The sequence below is a fragment of the Heterodontus francisci genome, chromosome 10 (assembly GCF_036365525.1).
Source record: "Heterodontus francisci isolate sHetFra1 chromosome 10, sHetFra1.hap1, whole genome shotgun sequence".
Classification (NCBI taxonomy): domain Eukaryota; kingdom Metazoa; phylum Chordata; class Chondrichthyes; order Heterodontiformes; family Heterodontidae; genus Heterodontus; species Heterodontus francisci.
Genome location: NC_090380.1, coordinates 75,843,797 through 75,861,908, shown reverse-complemented (window position 1 = coordinate 75,861,908; position 18,112 = coordinate 75,843,797). Strand labels below are relative to the sequence as shown.

The window sequence follows — 18,112 nt, the reverse complement described above, 5'->3', positions numbered from 1 at the left end:
TCAAAAACATTTTTTGAATGCTGACATTTTTAAAGATTACAATAATGGAAATGTTCAGGCACGAGAGTGTAGAAAAGATTCATGAGAATTATTCCAGGGATAAGGTACTTCAGTTACGAGCATAGATTACAGACATTAGGCCTGTTTTCCTTGGGGAAGAAAAGATTGAGAGGAGATCCGATAGAGGTGTTCAAAATCATGAGGGGTCCGGAACAGAGTTTGTTTGTTGGTGTCATCTTCTTCCCAGAAGGTTGACTGCCATGGATGGATCTCCCCCTGTCTGTCCTATACTTTCCTTACACATACCGCATCAGTCAACTGCATCCAGTTCATTATAATCCTTCATCCATTTTCTTCTCCACTTCCCTCTACTACATTTTCCATTGATCTTTCCTTCCAATAATTGTTATTATTTATTTTTATTTAGAGATACAGCACTGAAACAGGCCCTTCGGCCCACCGAGTCTGTGGCGACCAACAACCACCCATTTATACTAACCCTACAGTAACCCCATACTCCCTACCACCTACCTACACCCGGGGCAACTTACAATGGCCAATTTACCTATCAACCTGCAAGTCTTTGGCTGTGGGAGGAAACCGGAGCACCCGGTGAAAACCCACACGATCACAGGGAGAACTTGCAAACACCGCACAGGCAGTACCCAGAATCGAACCCGGGTCCCTGGAGCGGTGAGGCTGCGGTGCTAACCACTGCGCCGCCCTCTACCTTCTGCTCTAATGATGTGACCAAAGAATTGTATCTTTCTCTCTTTGATGCTATGCAGTAATTTCCGCTTTTTTCCAGCCAATTCCAGCACTTCATTAGTCTTTCTGTCTGTGTAGGATATGTGGAACATCCTCCGATATGTCCACATCTCGAATGTATTCAGCTTATCAACAGTTTCTATTTGTTGTCTATGTCTCCGAGGCATATAACAAAGAAGACAAAATGTAGCACCTCAGCATTCTCTTCCTAAGAGTCAGGGTCAATTTCTTTGATGTTAACAAGTCCTTCATTCTGACAAAGCTGGTCTGAGCTATCTCAATTCTCCTTCAGATTTCACAATCAGATCTGCCCAAGGTATGTAAACCTTTGCACTTGTTCCAGGCCTTGTTTATTTACTTCAATTTTCTCTTCTGGGGTTAGATCCCTGCTTATCACGATTGTCTTGGTTTTCTTTACATTCATTCTTAATCCATATTGCACACACTTTGCATTCACTTTGTTCACATTTTCCTGTAGTGCCTCTTCTGACTCTGGACAGAGTAAATAGGAAGAAACTGTTCCTACTGGTGGAAGGATCAAGAACAAGAGGGCACAGATTTAAAGTAATTGGCAAAAGAAGCAATGGCAACATGAAGAAAAACTTTTTCCACACAGCGAGTGGTTAGGATCTGGAATGCACTGACAGTGTGGTGGAGGCAGGTTCAATCGAGGCATTCAAAAGGGAATTGGATTGTTACCTGAAAAGGAAGAATGTCAGGGCTATGGGGAGAATTTGGGGGAGTGGCACTAGGTAAATTGCTCTTTCAGAGAGCCAGTGCAGACATGATGGGTCAAATGGCCTCCTCCTATGCTGTAACAATTCTGAGATATTTGCAAGTGTAAATCTACAATATGGACTTTATCCATCGTTAGTGACAGAGCTTTCACCTCACAGAGGATCAGTTATGTTTAGGATTGTGAAAAGTGGGAATTTACTTCTATATACACAAGCCTTTTAAAATAAAGGTAACTATGAAGCTGGCAAACAGCAATATTACAGCTACTTATTTATAGTTACATATCACAATTTTAAGGGCTCACATAAAATAGGTGTGGAAAACAATCCCAAAGTTGTGATACTTTGCTAAACAAGGGGAAAATATAACTTGAACAAACATCTTTTAATGACCAGACAACGTAATAGCTTGTTCAATACCTTTGTTGATACCAAGATCCTAATTCCTACAATAGGACGGAACTGTAATCTGTACACTGATTCCTGACTCTAGAATTGACAATCAGTGCAGCATACAGGCCAATGCAAATTTGTAAAAACCTCCAAGCTCAGGATTTTAATTTCAGCTTCAAATCTTAATCTGGATAGTTTGATGACCTTCAGGAGCTAGGGAGAAATGTTCACAAAACTTTATCTTCTTGGAAATTCTACCTCTGGTAACCAAATACATTGGGGAGAGTCTAGGATGGTCTGAAGTGTGCACAGTCTGTTTGAAGCAGCAGATATTGTTGCACTCTATTTATCCGAAAACATTCTCCACAAGGAGCTGCATTTCAAATGCAATTGAGCAGTAAATAGTTCTACCATATTTTAATTAGACTGTTGACAAGGCCAGATAAATTTCCGTCTGCCTGCACCATACATGTTTCCATTCACACTGAAATTGAATAGTAATAAACGAAATAAATGTCACTAGTTTGTTTTCTGTATGAGCATTGTAAATAACACACATTTAAAACAATGAATTATAAAATAACAGTTGAACTCTGCTTACCTCATGATTTATTTGCTTCCTAGATCTTGACCCAGCGGTTCTATTTTAGGTTTAAAATTTAATTGTACCCCTACCTTATTTAATAAAAATCATAGATTTCTTGCATGGAGAAATGCTAAGTTCACCTTGTTTCTGCTTTGTTACTTTGAAGGCAGAGGCAGGTTTAGAAAAACTGGCAGTTTTTAAATTGCTGAAAGGACATTTTTTCAGCCAATTGAGAGCCCAGCCTTGAATGCATTGAAGCATGGAAGAGGCTCTGATCTGTAAGGATATATACATCAGTTGCACAGATATGTAAACTAAATCAGTAGTACGGAGGATTAAAAGAACCAAATTTAGTTGTAGAGGTTTTTTGGGAAGTGGTAGGACCAAGAGAAGCTCATATTTGTGTATTTGTTCCGAGTGCAACACCCAGTTATCCATGGATTTAATCTGTCGCCATTCTATAAAAATACAAAAATACTCTGCTCAGACCAAACTATTCATTAGTCTTACTTTAGCATACTATGGAGAATATGCTCCTGAACTGTCCATAAAGTTTTTCTTTGAGCCAGATGTTTTCTTTAAGGCACTGCACTCAAAGCAACCATCCCATTCAACTGATCACAATGAAAAATATTAAGTAAAGAGAGTATATCATTTCACTGCAATGCAGCTGAAATAGAGCATCTCACACATACAATCAGCAAGTTTATATAGCACCTTTAAATGTAGTAAACATCCCAAGGTACTTCAAAGAAACGTTATCAAATGAAATTTCAAATTGAGCCACATAAGGAGGTATTAGGGCAAATGAAGAGGAACTTAAAACCCAAGAGGAAAAGAGAGATAGAGGGGTTTAGGGAGGAAATTTGAGAGCTCAGGGCCACGGCAGCTGAAGGCAGAGCTGCTAATGGTGGAGTGATTAAAATCAGGGATGCATAGGAGGTCAGAATTTTTCTTTATTCATTCATGGAATGTGGGTGTTGCTGGCTAGGCCAGCCTTTATTGCCCATCCCCAAATGCCCTCGAGAAGGTGGTGGTGGTGAGCTGCCTTCTTGAACCGCTGCAGTCTGTGTGTGGTAGGTACACCCACAGCGCTGTTAGGAAGGGAGTTCCAGGATTTTGACCCAGTGACAGTGAAGGAACAGCGATACAGTTCCAAGTCAGGATGGTGTGTGGCTTGGAGGGGAACTTGCAGGTGGTGGTGTTCGCATGCATCTTCTGCTCTTGTCCTTCTGGTGGTAGAAGTCGCGGATTTGGAAGGTGCTGTCGAAAGAGCCTTGGTGCGTTGCTGCAGTGCATCTTGTAGGTGGTACACACTGCTGCCACTGTGCGTTGGTGGTGAAGGAAGTGAATGCTAGGGCTCCTTGATGCCATACACAGTCAAATGCTGCCTTGATGTCAAGGGCAATCACTCTCACCTCACCTCTGGAGTTCAGTTCTTTTGTCCATGTTTGAACCAAGGCTGTAATGAGGTCAGGAGCTGAGTGGCCCTGACAGATCCTAAACTGAGCGTCACTGAGAAGGTTATTGCTAAGCAAGTGCCGCTTGATGGCTTGTCGACGACACCTTCCATCACTTTATGGACGATCAAGAGTAGACTGATGGGGCGGTAATTGGCTGCTGTTACGACCAGGTGAGAAAGGTGTCTAGGGGTCTTTTACGGTCTTCATCTGGTTTTATTGTAACAGGGTTTAATTTTAAACACACTGTTTTTAGAGCTCCCCCTTTGTGAGTCCTTGTTCACAGCTTTCCAATTATAAGTCAAAGAAATAAGCACACCAGGTTTTCTTTAGATTTAAAGAAAAGTGAAATCTATTAAACCTTAAACTCTATTACAGTTAACGCCACAACCCACGGTAGCATGCAGACACGATATGCACATGCCAATAGGGACAGAAAAGAGAAGAAAAAATAAAATGGAGAGTTTTGAGGCAATATCAGAAGAGGGTTTCTTGTTACTGTTTCTGTGTTTCCAGCTCGTCGTAGAATCTTTGATTGTTGACAGCTCTTACTTTTCTTTGGGGCCCAGTATTCTTCTTAAACCTTGTTCACTTTTCTCTCTTCGAGTTTACATGTCTTCAACAGTTCTTCAGTTCCATGAGAAAAAGATGGGAGTAGACAGGAGAGAAGTGTTCTTAGTCCAGGAGAAAACAGCCTGCTGATTTCAAATTCCTTGTTGGAAGTTCAAATTCAAAAAACTCAAAAAAAACAGTCAGCCAACCATGTGACCAAACCAGTCCGACCACATCGGTTTGTGTATTCGGCCATCTTAGCAGTTAACCTGGAATGCTAGCCTTCCCACCTTCAACGTCCGGTAAGCAAAAGTCCATTGTGGATTAAATTGGAACAGGGACTAGCCCCTTTGTTCTTTGAAGTAATGTCTGTAGAAATGCTAATGTCTCTCTCCAGACAAAGTCTCCAATTGCTTTAAAAGTTCTTTCCATACCAACAACTGTTTAAAATCAGTGTTCATGTGACAAAATTAATTTTCCTCATTCTTGGCAGGTGGGGGGAGCTTGCCTGACAGCCACATTGGATTTGTCCTGCATTTTGTGTACTGGACATACTTGGGCAATTTTCCACATTGCCAGGTAGATGCCAGTGCTGTACTGGAACAGCTTGGCTAGGGGCACAACTAGTTCTAGAGCACAGTACTATGGCCGTAATGTTGTCAGGGCCCATAGCCTTTGCAGTATCCAGTGCCTTCAGTCGTTTCTTGATATCACGCGGAGTGAATAGAATTGGCTGAAGACTGGCATCTGTGATGCTGGGGACCTCAGGAGGAGGCAGAGATGGATCATCCACTCGTCACTTCTGGCTGAAGATTACTGAAAATGCTTCAGATTTATCTTTCACACTGATGTGCTGGGCACCCCATCATTGAGAATGGGGATATTAATGGAGGCACCTCCTGCAGTTAGTTGTTTAATTGTCTGCCACCATTCACGTCTGGACGTGGCAGGCTTGCAGAGCTTATATCTGATCCGTTGGTTATGGGATCGCTTAGCTTTGTCTATCGCATGCTGCTTACACTGTTCGGCATGCAAGTCGTCCTAGGTTGTAGCTTCACCAGGATGGCACTTCATTTTGAGATATGCCTGGTGCTGCTCCTAGCATGCCCTCCTGCGCTATTCATGGAACCAGGGTTGGTGCCCCGGCTTGATGCTAATGGTAGAGTGGGGGATATGTCAGGCCATGAGGTTACAGATTGTGGTTGAATACAATTCTGCTGCTGATGGTCCACAGCGCCTCATGGATGCCCAGTTTTGCTTTGCTAGATCTGTTCAAAATCAATCCCAATTAGCACAGTGGTAGTGCAACACAACACGGTGAAGACTGGACTTTGTCTCCAAAAGGACTGTGCAGTGGTCACTCCCACCAATACTGTCATGGACAGATGGATCTGCAGTAGGCAGACTGGTGAGGACGAGGTCAAGTATGTTTTTCCCTCTTGTTGTTTCCCTTACCACTTGCTGCAGACCCAGTCTAGAAACTATGTCCTTTAGAACTCGGCCAGCTCGATCAGTAGTGGTGCTACCGAGCCACTCGGTGATGGACATTGAAGTCCCCCACCCAGAGCACATTTTGCACCCTTACCACCCTCAGCACTTCCTCCAAGTGCTGTTCAACATGGAGTACTGATTCATCAGCTGAGGGGGGGGGGGGCAGTAGGTGGTAATCAGCAAGAGGTTTCTTTGCCCAAGGTTAGCCTGATACCATGAGACTTCATGAGATCCGGAGTCGATATTGAGGACTCCCAGGGCAACTCCCTCCCGACTGCATACCACTGTGCCGCCACCTCTGCTGGTGGGGCAGGACATACCCAAGGATGGCGATGGCGGTATCCGGGACATTGTCCGTAAGGTATGATTCCGTGAGTATGACTGTCAGGTTATTACTTGACTGGTCTGTGGGACAGCTCTCCCAACTTTGGCACAAGCCCCCAGATGTTAGTAAGGAGAGCTTTTTAGGGTTTGCCATAGTCGTTTCTGGTGCCTAGGTCGATGTCGGGTGTCCGTCTGGTTTCATTCCTTATTGACTTGGTAGCGGTTAGATCCAACTGAGTGGTTTGCTAGGGCATTTAAGAGCCAACCACGTTGCCATCACATGTCAGCCAGCCCAGGTAAGGAGGGCAGATTTCCTTCCCTAAAGGACATTAGTGAACCAGATGGGTTTTTACAAAAAAAAAGCGGGGATATCGCAGAGGGTTGTCAGGTTCAAAGAGGTTACAGAGAAAGGAAGGGACAAGGCTAAGGAGGGATTTGAATGCAAGGATGAGAATTTTAAAAATTGAGGGAGTGCTTAACCATGAGTCAATGTAAGTCAGCAAGCACAGGCATGACAGGTGAATGGAACTTGGTGTGAGTTAAGACACAGGTAGCAGAGTTTTGGACAAACTCAAGTCTACGGAGGATAGAACTTGGGAGGCCACCCAGGAGTGCACTGGAATAGCGAAGTCTAGAGGTAATAAAGACATGGATGATAGTTTCAGCAGCTGGTGAGCTAAGGCAGGACAGAGTTGGGCGATGTTACGGAGGTTGAAATAGGCAGTCTTAGTAATGGCACAGCTATGTGGTCAGAAGCTAACCTTGGGGTCAAATACAGCCTTTAGGTTGCAACTAGTCTGGTTCAGTCGCAGACAGTTGCCAGAGAGAGGGATGGAGTCAGTGGTTAAGGAACAGGCTTTGTGGCGGGGACCAAAGATAACGGCTTTGGCCTTTCCAATATTTTGTTGGAGGAAATTTGTGCTCATCCTGTACTGGATGTCAGATTGCAGTCTGACAATTTAGATATTTGTTGAGCTAATTTTACAAAGACCACTGTGGATTGGAACCCTTTCTAACAATGCATCATATTCCAATGTTCAGAATAAACTAATGCACTGCTTTATGATTATAACTTCACTCGATCAGTGCTACACTACTACTCTTTAACTTAGTAATAAACTTAGTTTAGCACATGCATGTGATCATTTGAACCCCTTCTATAAAGCAGTGTAATCATTCCCAGGTAATTATTACTATAACTGGAATACAGGTCAATAATAGATTCCTATAAAAGGCATGGCATAGTTCTGTGCAGACATGCAATTACAACAGGTTCAAATAAGGGTGTGAAATTTGGGGTCATTTTAGAAATCAACAAACTACAACAATAAATTTCTACTTTTGCAACCTACTTCGCTCACAAGATATCCGTTAAGTCCTCCAGTTGTGCCATTTGAACATCATTCCATATGAAGAGTTTTCAAAAAGCAGTGAAAGAGTTTAAATCTTTTAAAAACATTAGCAGCTGAAAAATGTACTTGAATAAGCAGAATACAGACTATTTTAAATTATCCTCCAAGTATTGCACTTCCTTTGAACCTTTCACAATACCTCTGGCCATTTAACTTACTGCTATGTTGTAAATGTTAACAAATGAAGAACTGAATGAAGTATGCGGAAGCACATTTTAAAAATCTACTTCTGTACCACCTTCTCATTAAACAACTCCCTGGCCGATCATTAAACATCATGAGAGGTGTTGGGGAGTCAACCTGAAAAGTCCTTGCAACTCGAGGGTAGAAATTTTTCTATAGTCATGCTCACGAGAAGTGCAGCGATGAAAATGCAGAAACAAACGGAAAAGTTATAAAAATTAGAACAATTTTAAAAAACTGGTCTACTTGCTGCCAACAAAATGCAGGGCAAGTCACATGACCCAGTCCACCTCCTGCACTAACATACACATCCATGTCTACTGCAACTAAAACCAATTAACCCTGTCTACATGGAAATGAAACAGCTTATCACACATGGGTGTGAGCTATACACACACGAGCTAAAACAACGACACTCCCAGATTCTATGTCTCCAGCTATCCTCCACCATAATAGAGTGCGAACAGCCCTCATATTATCAAAATAGGGCCATCAAAAGCTATTGTACAACCCACCAGGAACTGAAACCTAAAGTTACATGGGCAAAACGAACACTTAATGAGTTTACCTTTAAAGCTAATCGTTTTGAAGAACAAAGCAGTCTTTCCAGTTCAGTCATTATCAGTCAGGACTCTCAAACCATACAGTCAAATTCAAAAGCCATCTTGAGATCCAGTGAGAGAGAGAGAGAGACACAGAGAGACTTTAAAAATCACCTTCCGAGAGGATCCCAAAAGTTTTCCTGAAACAGATTTTTACATCTTGAACTCTTAACCTTTCCCTTCTATCTTATCTTGTGTGCCTGAGAGTGAATGCATGTGTGGGTGGTGTTGTGAACATTGTGGGTGATTAATATTGTTCAATAAATATTTAAACTTCTGTTTTTAAACTTACAACAAAACCTGTCACTGTCTGCTTATTCGGCAAACAAAACACAGGCGCTTAAACAATAAACAAAACACTGTCTGTGGTCAGTTGGGAGGTGAACAGTGGAAACCAGCCACGCCAACACCCACATGGCCATAATATACTTCTGCTAACAGTTGGCAATTAGCCCTTTTCATTTTGTATACCAGCTTTACCAAACACTCCTGGTGCAAATTAAAGTTCCATTCCTTTAGGGCGGCACAGTGGCGCAGTGGTTAGCACCGCAGCCTCACAGCTCCAGGGACCCGGGTTCGATTCTGGGTACTGCCTGTGTGGAGTTTGCAAGTTCTCCCTGTGTCTGCGTGGGTTTTCTCCGGGTGCTCCGGTTTCCTCCCACAAGCCAAAAGACTTGCAGGTTGATAGGTAAATTGGCCATTATAAATTGTCACGAGTATAGGTAGGTGGTAGGGAAATATAGGGACAGGTGGGGATGTTTGGTAGGAATATGGGATTAGTGTAGGATTAGTATAAATGGGTGGTTGATGTTCGGCACAGACTCGGTGGGCCAAAGGGCCTGTTTCAGTGCTGTATCTCTAATCTAGTCTGAACCCCAATTTCAGAAGAATTAAATTTCAGTTTGCATCAAATTATAGGTAGCTTTACACTATGGTAAAATGCCCACTAGGTGTGGTACAGAAAATGCTCAAACATATTTATGGAATACTTTAAACTCACCTCATTCAAAAGATAAAAGGAAGCGATCTTAATAGATCTAGAAGCAGAGTATAAAATATATTACCTCAAGCAAGACTAGAGAGAAGAAATGTTTGCACCCTCTATAGATTACTGAATAGTCACATCGTAATATTATCATTGGACAGGGTCTATAAAGTGTGTACATTCATACGCCTCTTAAGGTATAATTCGATGAACAAAATATTCCCTTGACTTGACTGTACAAATTATGCCATGACTTTATAATTTGGGTGCCTGATGGAGAAACAGGCAGATGGATTATTTCCTTTAAACAGATACCAATTATTGTGCATTGCACATAAAAGCATAATAGATACCATAACAGGAACATTCAGGTTTGTTACATATAAAAGACAAACTGTAAGAGTAGACCAATATCAAACCGTACTCGTCTAATCAGGGTTATCTGTAACAGTGGGGAAAAGATTATAGATCACTGCTCTTACAGCACTGCAGCCCCTTTGTCAGTATGGGTACAGTATCAGCACATCCAATGCTTGCACCAAGTACACATCTGGCAGGACACTTGCTGAATTCAGTTGAAAATTTAATTACCATTTTTGAGGGACAATTTTTGGGGAACATTTTTGCTTTAAGAAACATAAGCTTTGCTTACAAGTCAATAACCAAGTAATATCATCCTCCGGGGGAATTAACTTTTCACACAAGACAGCACAACTAGTTTGACCTAGCCTCCTGTTATTGGTATCAGATCAGTTTTTGGAACTACATTGTACCTGGTTACGTGCAATGCTGCTGTTGGAAGTCAATCCAAGGTCTTTTTTTCGTAATTCATTCACGTGATGTGAGCATCACAGGTAAGGCCAGTATTTATTGCCCATCCCTAATTGCCTTTGAGAAGGTGGTGGTGAGCTGCCTTCTTGAGCCCACAGATGACATGCTATTGCTGATTAGAATTAGAACACACATTTAAGTAGACTTCGTGAATGGGGAAATGTTTGCCTTCTATAAAGATGCATCCGTTAAGTTAACCAGTGCTCAATACAATTTTTCAAAACTACATCAAAAAGGGTGCAATCGTGAACTTCAGGTGTAAATAAACCCCACGACCATACGTTCAGTACAAATTATTCTAATTGAAAATGACCCTGATATTTCAATACTAGTATCTTTTTAGATGATGGCTGACTTCACTTGAGTTTCTGAATGAAGCACGTGAAAACTTCCAAAATCTCTGCTCTGCTCAATTGACACTGCCACTCAAGTAATACAAGCTGCTCCTTTCAATCCAAACAATTTCCAGGTATACAATGTACAGCTGGTGTACTAATCCAAAATGCAAGACAATCATTGTAAATAGTGAATCCCATATTCATTACTGTAAGCCCTATAAAACGGAGATGATTTTGACTGAAGGATGAAAGATGATAACCAGTAATCTTTTGACTGCAAGCAACTGATAACTTTATCACTTCCTGGAAATGTAAGGACACAACTTTCCACAGTACCACAACATGGACTGTGGAGTCTGGATAAAGCATAGCAAATCCAACCATAGAATTCAAATGTTAGATTCTCACAGTTTCAAGTGATAACACTTTTTTTGGGTCATCCACATATCTGATGGGTACAGAAATCTACTGTGCAACTTAACCGAAAAAAACTGGTAAGGCTTTGTTCTGAAAGGTCACCTAGAGCAGAGTAGGAAAAATCCCCAGGATCCCAGTACCCTTCCGTTAGTGAGACAGGCTGGTTGGTTAATTATCAACAGTGCCCTGGAGTATTGTCTGCCTGCCTATCTCAGTTACTGCAAGGTCTGCTTGGTTCTGAATTTCCATCAGCAAGGACATCCCATCTTGGAATCAACTCAGCCCCAAAAGGAATAAAAGTAGGTCTTAGTAGTAAAGTTGTAAAGTAAGTTTGTTTATTTCAATTTACATTTAAGCATTTTGTCAAAATGGAACTGCTGTACATAAATAATGATACATGGAGATCACAATACTAACTAAAACAAAATAGATACACGAGAATATAAATGAATTGCCTAAATTTGAAGGTAAATGGAAAACAGAATGTATAAATTCCAATATCTCTGGTGTGGGCAGCAGGATCCTTTACTTTATATTGCATGGAGTGAATAGTAATTTGTACCCAATAGTTATTTAAATGTCTCCCCCATTACTGCCAATAGATGTCCCACCAAGCAAATTCTCAAATTTATTCCTACCCCAAAACATGAAATAGCTCACAAACTTATTATCATGTTGGAAGGCAATTGGTGCAACTTGCAATTTTAATACATCTTAGTGAGAACTCATTCTTGCCTTTATCATATACTACAAAGGCCTTGTCAAGCTCAATTATTCTCTTGGTTATACTGTACTTATGGTATGCATGCAGCTACACTAGCAATATAACACCAATACCAGCCACAATCTGTGCATCAATTAAAAAAAGCAGAAAATTAATTTATAGCAGGCCAAGAGTTAACTGCACAGGAGCAATAGGCTGCGGTACAGCTCTCTTCCTGTTAGTTAGTAGACATCCACTGTTACCACATAATCCCACATAAACCAGGCTAGATTCTCTTCTGTACCACAACTGTCCCAACGTTCTTACGTAGATTCTACCTTCAAGACATCCACGTACCAGAACCCAAAAGTTACAAAATGCTCCTACTGCTCTTCATATACAAATGCCTCTTCTTTCTTTCATATATCTACAAATCAGATTCACAGATGCAACAGGCTTGGTCATCAATGTGTTGTGCCACAAAGCTGTAGTATGCAGCTTTGATTCTTCCACTGAATTTCAGATTTCAGCCACACTGCTGTGACGCAGGAAACATGGACAAAACAAGAAAGGCAAATTATAAATATGCATTTCAGTAAATAAAATCTCCCTCCTCTTGTTCTTTTGTACATTACATCTTTCCTTCAAATGTCCAAGCATGTACAAAAATGCTTCCTCCAAAAGCTTGTCAAATCCAAGTTATGCTGCAATTGCTCTGGTGATTTCAAATATGTTTATACAGTTTTATAACTCTGGCAGTCAACTGCTTACTTCACTTATGAATTATCAACTGGGGTTACTCACAATACAATGACATAAACCACTGAGGAATATGATGACACATACAAAGATATTTTCACCACCTCCATTCTAAATTGTAAACTGGGCAGAAACAGTTCTTTAACTTGAGCGAATTTATAGTCATAGAGTTATACAGCACAGGAACAGGTCCTTCAGCCCATTGCGTCCGTGCCAGCCATCAAGCACCTAACTATTCTAATCCCATTTTCCAGCACTTGGCCCGTAGCCTTGTATGCTATAGCGTTTCAAGTGCTCATCTAAATACTTATTAAATGTTGTGAGGGTTCCTGCCTCTACCACCACTTCAGGCAGTGCGTTCCAGATTCCAACCACCCTCTGGGTGAAAATTTTATTCCTCAAATCCCCTCTGAACCTCCTGCTCCTTACCTTAAATCTATGCCCCCTGGTTATTGACACCTCCGCTAAGGGAGAAAGTTTCTTCCTATCTAACCTATCAATGCCCCTCAAATTTTGTATACCTCAATCTTGTCCCCCCTCAGCCTTCTCTGCTGTAAGGAAAACAACCCTAGCCTTTTCAGTCTCTCTTCATAACTGAAATGCTTCAGCCCAGGCAACATCCCGGTGAAACTCCTCTGCACCCTCTCCAGTGCAATCACATCAATCAAATAATGTAGTGACCAGAACTGTACACAGTACTCCAGCTGTGGCCTAACTAGCATTTTATACAGCTCCATCATAACCTCCCTGCTCTTGTATTCTATGCCTCGGCTAATAAAGGCAAGTATCCCATATGCCTTCCTAACTACCTTATCTACCTGTGCTGCTGCCTTCAGTGATCTATGGACAAGTACACCAAGATCCCTCTGACCTTCTGTACTTCCTAAGGTCCTACCATCCATTGTATACTCCCTTGCCTTGTTAGTCCTCCCAAAATGCATCACCTCACACTTCTGAGGATTAAATTCCATTTGCCACTGCTCTGCCCATCTTACCAGCCCATCTATATCGTCCTGTAATCTAAGGCTTTCCTCCTCACCATTCACGACACCACCAATTTTCATGTCATCTGCGAACTTACTTATTCACATCTAAATCATTAATGCCCACTTTTTTTCCTTTAAAAAGGACACTTTAAAACAATTAACAAACCATTTTTGCATCGGCACGTTTTAAGGTAAAATCTCTTCATCATTCTGTCTTTATTCAATAAGATAATCATAGCTGGCCCAGAAACAATAGAAAAAATAGATAACCAACAATATAGAGGATTTGGACTATTATTTTAAATAGTGATGTAGGAGCTGAAAGATAGAAAGGTCAGAGTTGGGCATGGAATTGAAATGGCAAATACAAATCTAGATCAAGATCATGCATGCATTCAGAATGGAGATGTTTATAAAGGATACTATATTACGAGCAACAAATTAGTGCATTAGATTGCAGAAAGTAAATAAAAATCACTGTCTCATATCAAAATGTGTTTAGGGCTCCAAATATTGACCTACTGTTTACTTATCCATTTATTAGGAAATAGTAGTTAGGAACCCCACCTCCATTTAAAATGTCTGGAAGAATTTTGCTATACAAAATTGTTCTAGCAACACTTGAAATTTAAAACAAGTGCTCCACTGGTCTGCACTCCTTGCTGCTCTTCACAAGTTAATACCATATAAAAACTAATGGGAAATCCTGCACTACAAGATAATATAATTAATGTTCTTTTTCTGCCTCCACGACATTGAAGCACCCAACATAGACAGCCCAGAGTTGTAGAGATTGGCATATCATACTCGCCCCTACATGGTGGGATAGAAATTCATACCCAATTCTACACAAAGGATGTTCCACACTTTAGCTTTTGTTTGGCCAGGTTCAATCTGAAGTCCAATCATGTTAGGGGTTTATAACAGACCAGGTCACCAATTCCATCCAATCTCACAATGCATAGGGCCAGAAATTTAAAAAAAGCTAGACTTCTATTCCCTTGAGTATAGAAGATTGAGGGGTGATCTGATAGAGATGTTTCAATTGTTGATACCATAAATATAGAGAAATGATTCCCTCTGGTGGGGGTATCAAGTGCATAATCTTGAAATTAGAGCTAGGCTGTTCAGAGCAAAATCAGGAAGCACTCCTGCACACAAAAGATAGAAGAGTTCTGGAACTTTCATCCCTCAAATAGGTTGCAGACTGCTTGGACACAGTGGAATTGGGGTGCATAACTGAATGGTGGATCAGATATCTCTAAATGTTACTCCTGCCGCATACAAGGTCTTCAATTTTCCAATGTGAATTCTAATAATGTAACAGGGAGACCATACGACGTTCACATTCTTTAGTAAGTAGTTCTTAAGTAAAAGATGGCATACAAAATTAAGTTATTCAGCTCCCATTTGCTACCATAACCATCACAATCTGGACTAGTCAGAATAAATGGTAGATGTTATTTATTGCAAATGCACAAAGAGCCCTTGCCATCATAGATGCTACAGGTTCCATACAGACTTGTAGCACAGCTGCTTCCTGACCATTCCAGTGAATCTGCACAACACTTTTTTCTTTTCCTCCACACTACTCCTCACTGCACCCCACCCCACCCCCACATACAAACAGGAGCTAAAAGAACAGCTTATTCCAAACCATTTGCTTTCAAGTATCATTTGATATGTGCTCCTGTCATCCTTTGACTAGTTTTCATAGGTGTGCTTTGGACATAGTTCATCATTTAAAAAGTGAATATACAAGTTTAGAAAAAAAGCGATTTACATGCTCTTGAGTTCAGCTATTTTATCTTTTTTTTTAGCAGTACTGATGTTAAACCCTGTAAAGCCAGAGGTAGGTGACATACTTTGCTGAAAGTGTCTCACGTACAAACAAGGCAGGTTTATCAAATGAGAGGAACATAAGAGGTTTTAGCACAAACAGGTATCCAATTTAAAAAATGTTCGAGTCTGTTGGCTCATATTCCATTAATTAAACTCACCATTTTTCAAGTTGGGAGTGAAGGATGCCCTCAAACTGAATGTCAAATACACCAATGATTAGAAAGCTCAAGATCTAGACAACTACTAGATTATGGTCAGCGGGCCTGAAATAACAACTTCTTACTAGCACCTTCTATGAAAGGTCAATCCATGCCTGAACCAAAAAATAGTTTCAATGTACCCAATATCCCAGTCATTATTATATACAGAAATAATGAACCATAATGTTGGAAAAGGTAATTTTTCAGAACCCAACTTATGAACACAGTTTTATGGTACTTGGCTACAAACCCAAAATATATCATATAGAGTAGCTATAGCTCTTTTACTTTTCATACAAACACTATAACTCACCATTACTACTGACAGTAAATGAATACCACTACACATTATAAAACATTTATATTATGAAAATTGACAGGAAACATAACCTGCATGCTCAATTATTTCATAGAATTATAGAAATTAGAGTAAGCACATGCCTGTTCCAGTTCTAGCTCGTCAAATGGTGCCATCTACTCTATTCCTATGTACCTGGTCTTTTTCCATATCCTTTTACATACTTGATTTTCAAAGACTTAATCAAGGTCCCTTTATCACATTAGTTTCTGCTTCAATAACCACAAGTAATAAAGCATATTCTAATAATAACCCAGGTGAATAAACATTTCTAACACTTATTTACTTTAGTGATAATCCTAAATTCATTCTCCTTAGATACTGAATTCAATAACAGAAGAAATCTTGCATGTATAATGTGCTCAAAACTTTCCAGTTTTGAATATCTCTTAAATTCCCTTCATTTTCTCTACTGCAGTAGCAAAGACCCAGCTTTCCAATATAAAAGCAAAATACTGTGGATGCTGGAAATCTGAAATAAAAACAAGAAATGCTGGAACCACTCAGCAGGCCTGGCAGCATCTATGAAAAGAGAAGCAGAGTTAACGTTCCGAAACGTTAACTCTGCTTCTCTTTCCACAGATGCTGCCAGACCTGCTGAGTGGTTCCAGCATTTCTTGTTTTTACCCAGCTTTCCAAACCTTTATTCATAACACCTCATTCCAAGCATCATTCTGCTGAATCTTCATTACATCCTCTCTTCCCCACACCCCCTTAACATAGGAGGTAAGGGTGATTTCTTCTAAATCATCTCTTTCAAGTTACATTATTATATTTTGTAATTTAGGTCAATTGTATATGTATGGTCTGTGGATCAACACAAATGATTTTTAGTCTCATAACAGCTGGGGAAGGGAGGGAAATGGGAGAAAAAAAAGAGGGAATTGCATCAACTGTTATATAACATTAACACCCTTATGTTATATTTTGGACACTGTAGTGTCCAAATCAATGCTACCTTCATCTCACTGTTTAGGGAAGAAACTCCAAATGGAAACATACCTACTTCGTGTTTAGTTCTTAGCGTTGTAACTGTTGCTGTGTCAGTGCCAAATCCGGTAAAACACCTTAAACTAATGAATGGTTGAAATTTCCTTATAATGAAATAGACATTTCTACCATTTGTTAGTCAATATGCATTTTGCAAACGATTTTTCAGAAACTAAAGTTAAAAATTAAAATGCAATACCAAAAAGAATCTAAATTTTCCACAAGAAAACAAAAGTAAAAGGGAACATAAAATTTGGAATTCTAATAGAAGGTTTTATATAAAAATATAGAAATAAGTAGAAGTTCTGGAAACATTGTAAGTTTTCAAGAATGTTCTTTGATGTTCTAAACACAGAGACCATGCAGCACAGAACTGCTCTGCAGACACTTACACATCAATGTTCCGGGAATGAGACCGTTTCACAACGATCGACTCGGGACCGGAAGAGTATTCAATCAAAACGGAAATATTAGCCTCCTAAAGGGGGGAAATTACATTAGTTTTAATACTCTCGCCTCTCCCAAAAATTGTTTAAATTTAACCACAGCCCGATCAGCTGGACGACGTGGCGGTCCCTAAGCCGCACTACAACCAAACTTCAAACCAGAAGTCCCGCCCACTACATCCACGTCGATTAGGGGAAGCACTGTGACCGACAGTGTTCTCCGCACGTCTATTGGTCAGATAGCCGACGATCGGACGCGCTTCCGGCAGTTAAGTTTGTGCTCATCTCAGTGGACTCCAGTACAGCGGAAGCGCTGCCAAAGCGGAGCGGCTCGAGTGGGCGGGGCAGCGGGTGATTGGCAGATATGCTTCTCCCGGAGGTTATTGTCTGCTGGGGAGTTTCCGCTCTCTGAGGGGGCGTTGGAAGTGTTCTGTCTCGAGCTTGTTTGAACGCTTGAGGTTGCGCGCGAGCGACACCGGAGACAAACTGAAAAACTGGCCCAGCTTCTGCTAAAAGTAGGAAATACAGTGGATGCTGGAAATGCGAAATAAAAACGGAAAGTACTGGCAATACTCAGCGGGTCAGACAGCATACAACAGAATCATAATATGGTTACAGTAGAGAAGGAGGCCATTTGTTCCGTCATGTCCGTATCGGTTCTATGCAAGAGCAACGGGGCGAGTCCCAATCCCTGGCTTTTTCTCTTTAAGATAATTATTCAATTCTCTTCGAACAGCCGAGACTGAATC

General features: G+C 40.8%; 1 protein-coding gene across 1 annotated transcript in view; it reads right to left on the bottom strand.

Moving 5' to 3' along the window:
- The window catches only part of tmem39a (transmembrane protein 39A), a 113,777-nt gene extending 96,253 nt beyond the window's left edge, over positions 1-17,524 (bottom strand). Inside the window, exon 1 of the mRNA XM_068040799.1 lies at positions 17,310-17,524. The gene's annotated coding sequence lies outside the window, so the exon portion shown is untranslated. The remainder of the gene's footprint in view (positions 1-17,309) is intronic.
- Positions 17,525-18,112: the final 588 nt, after the last annotated feature.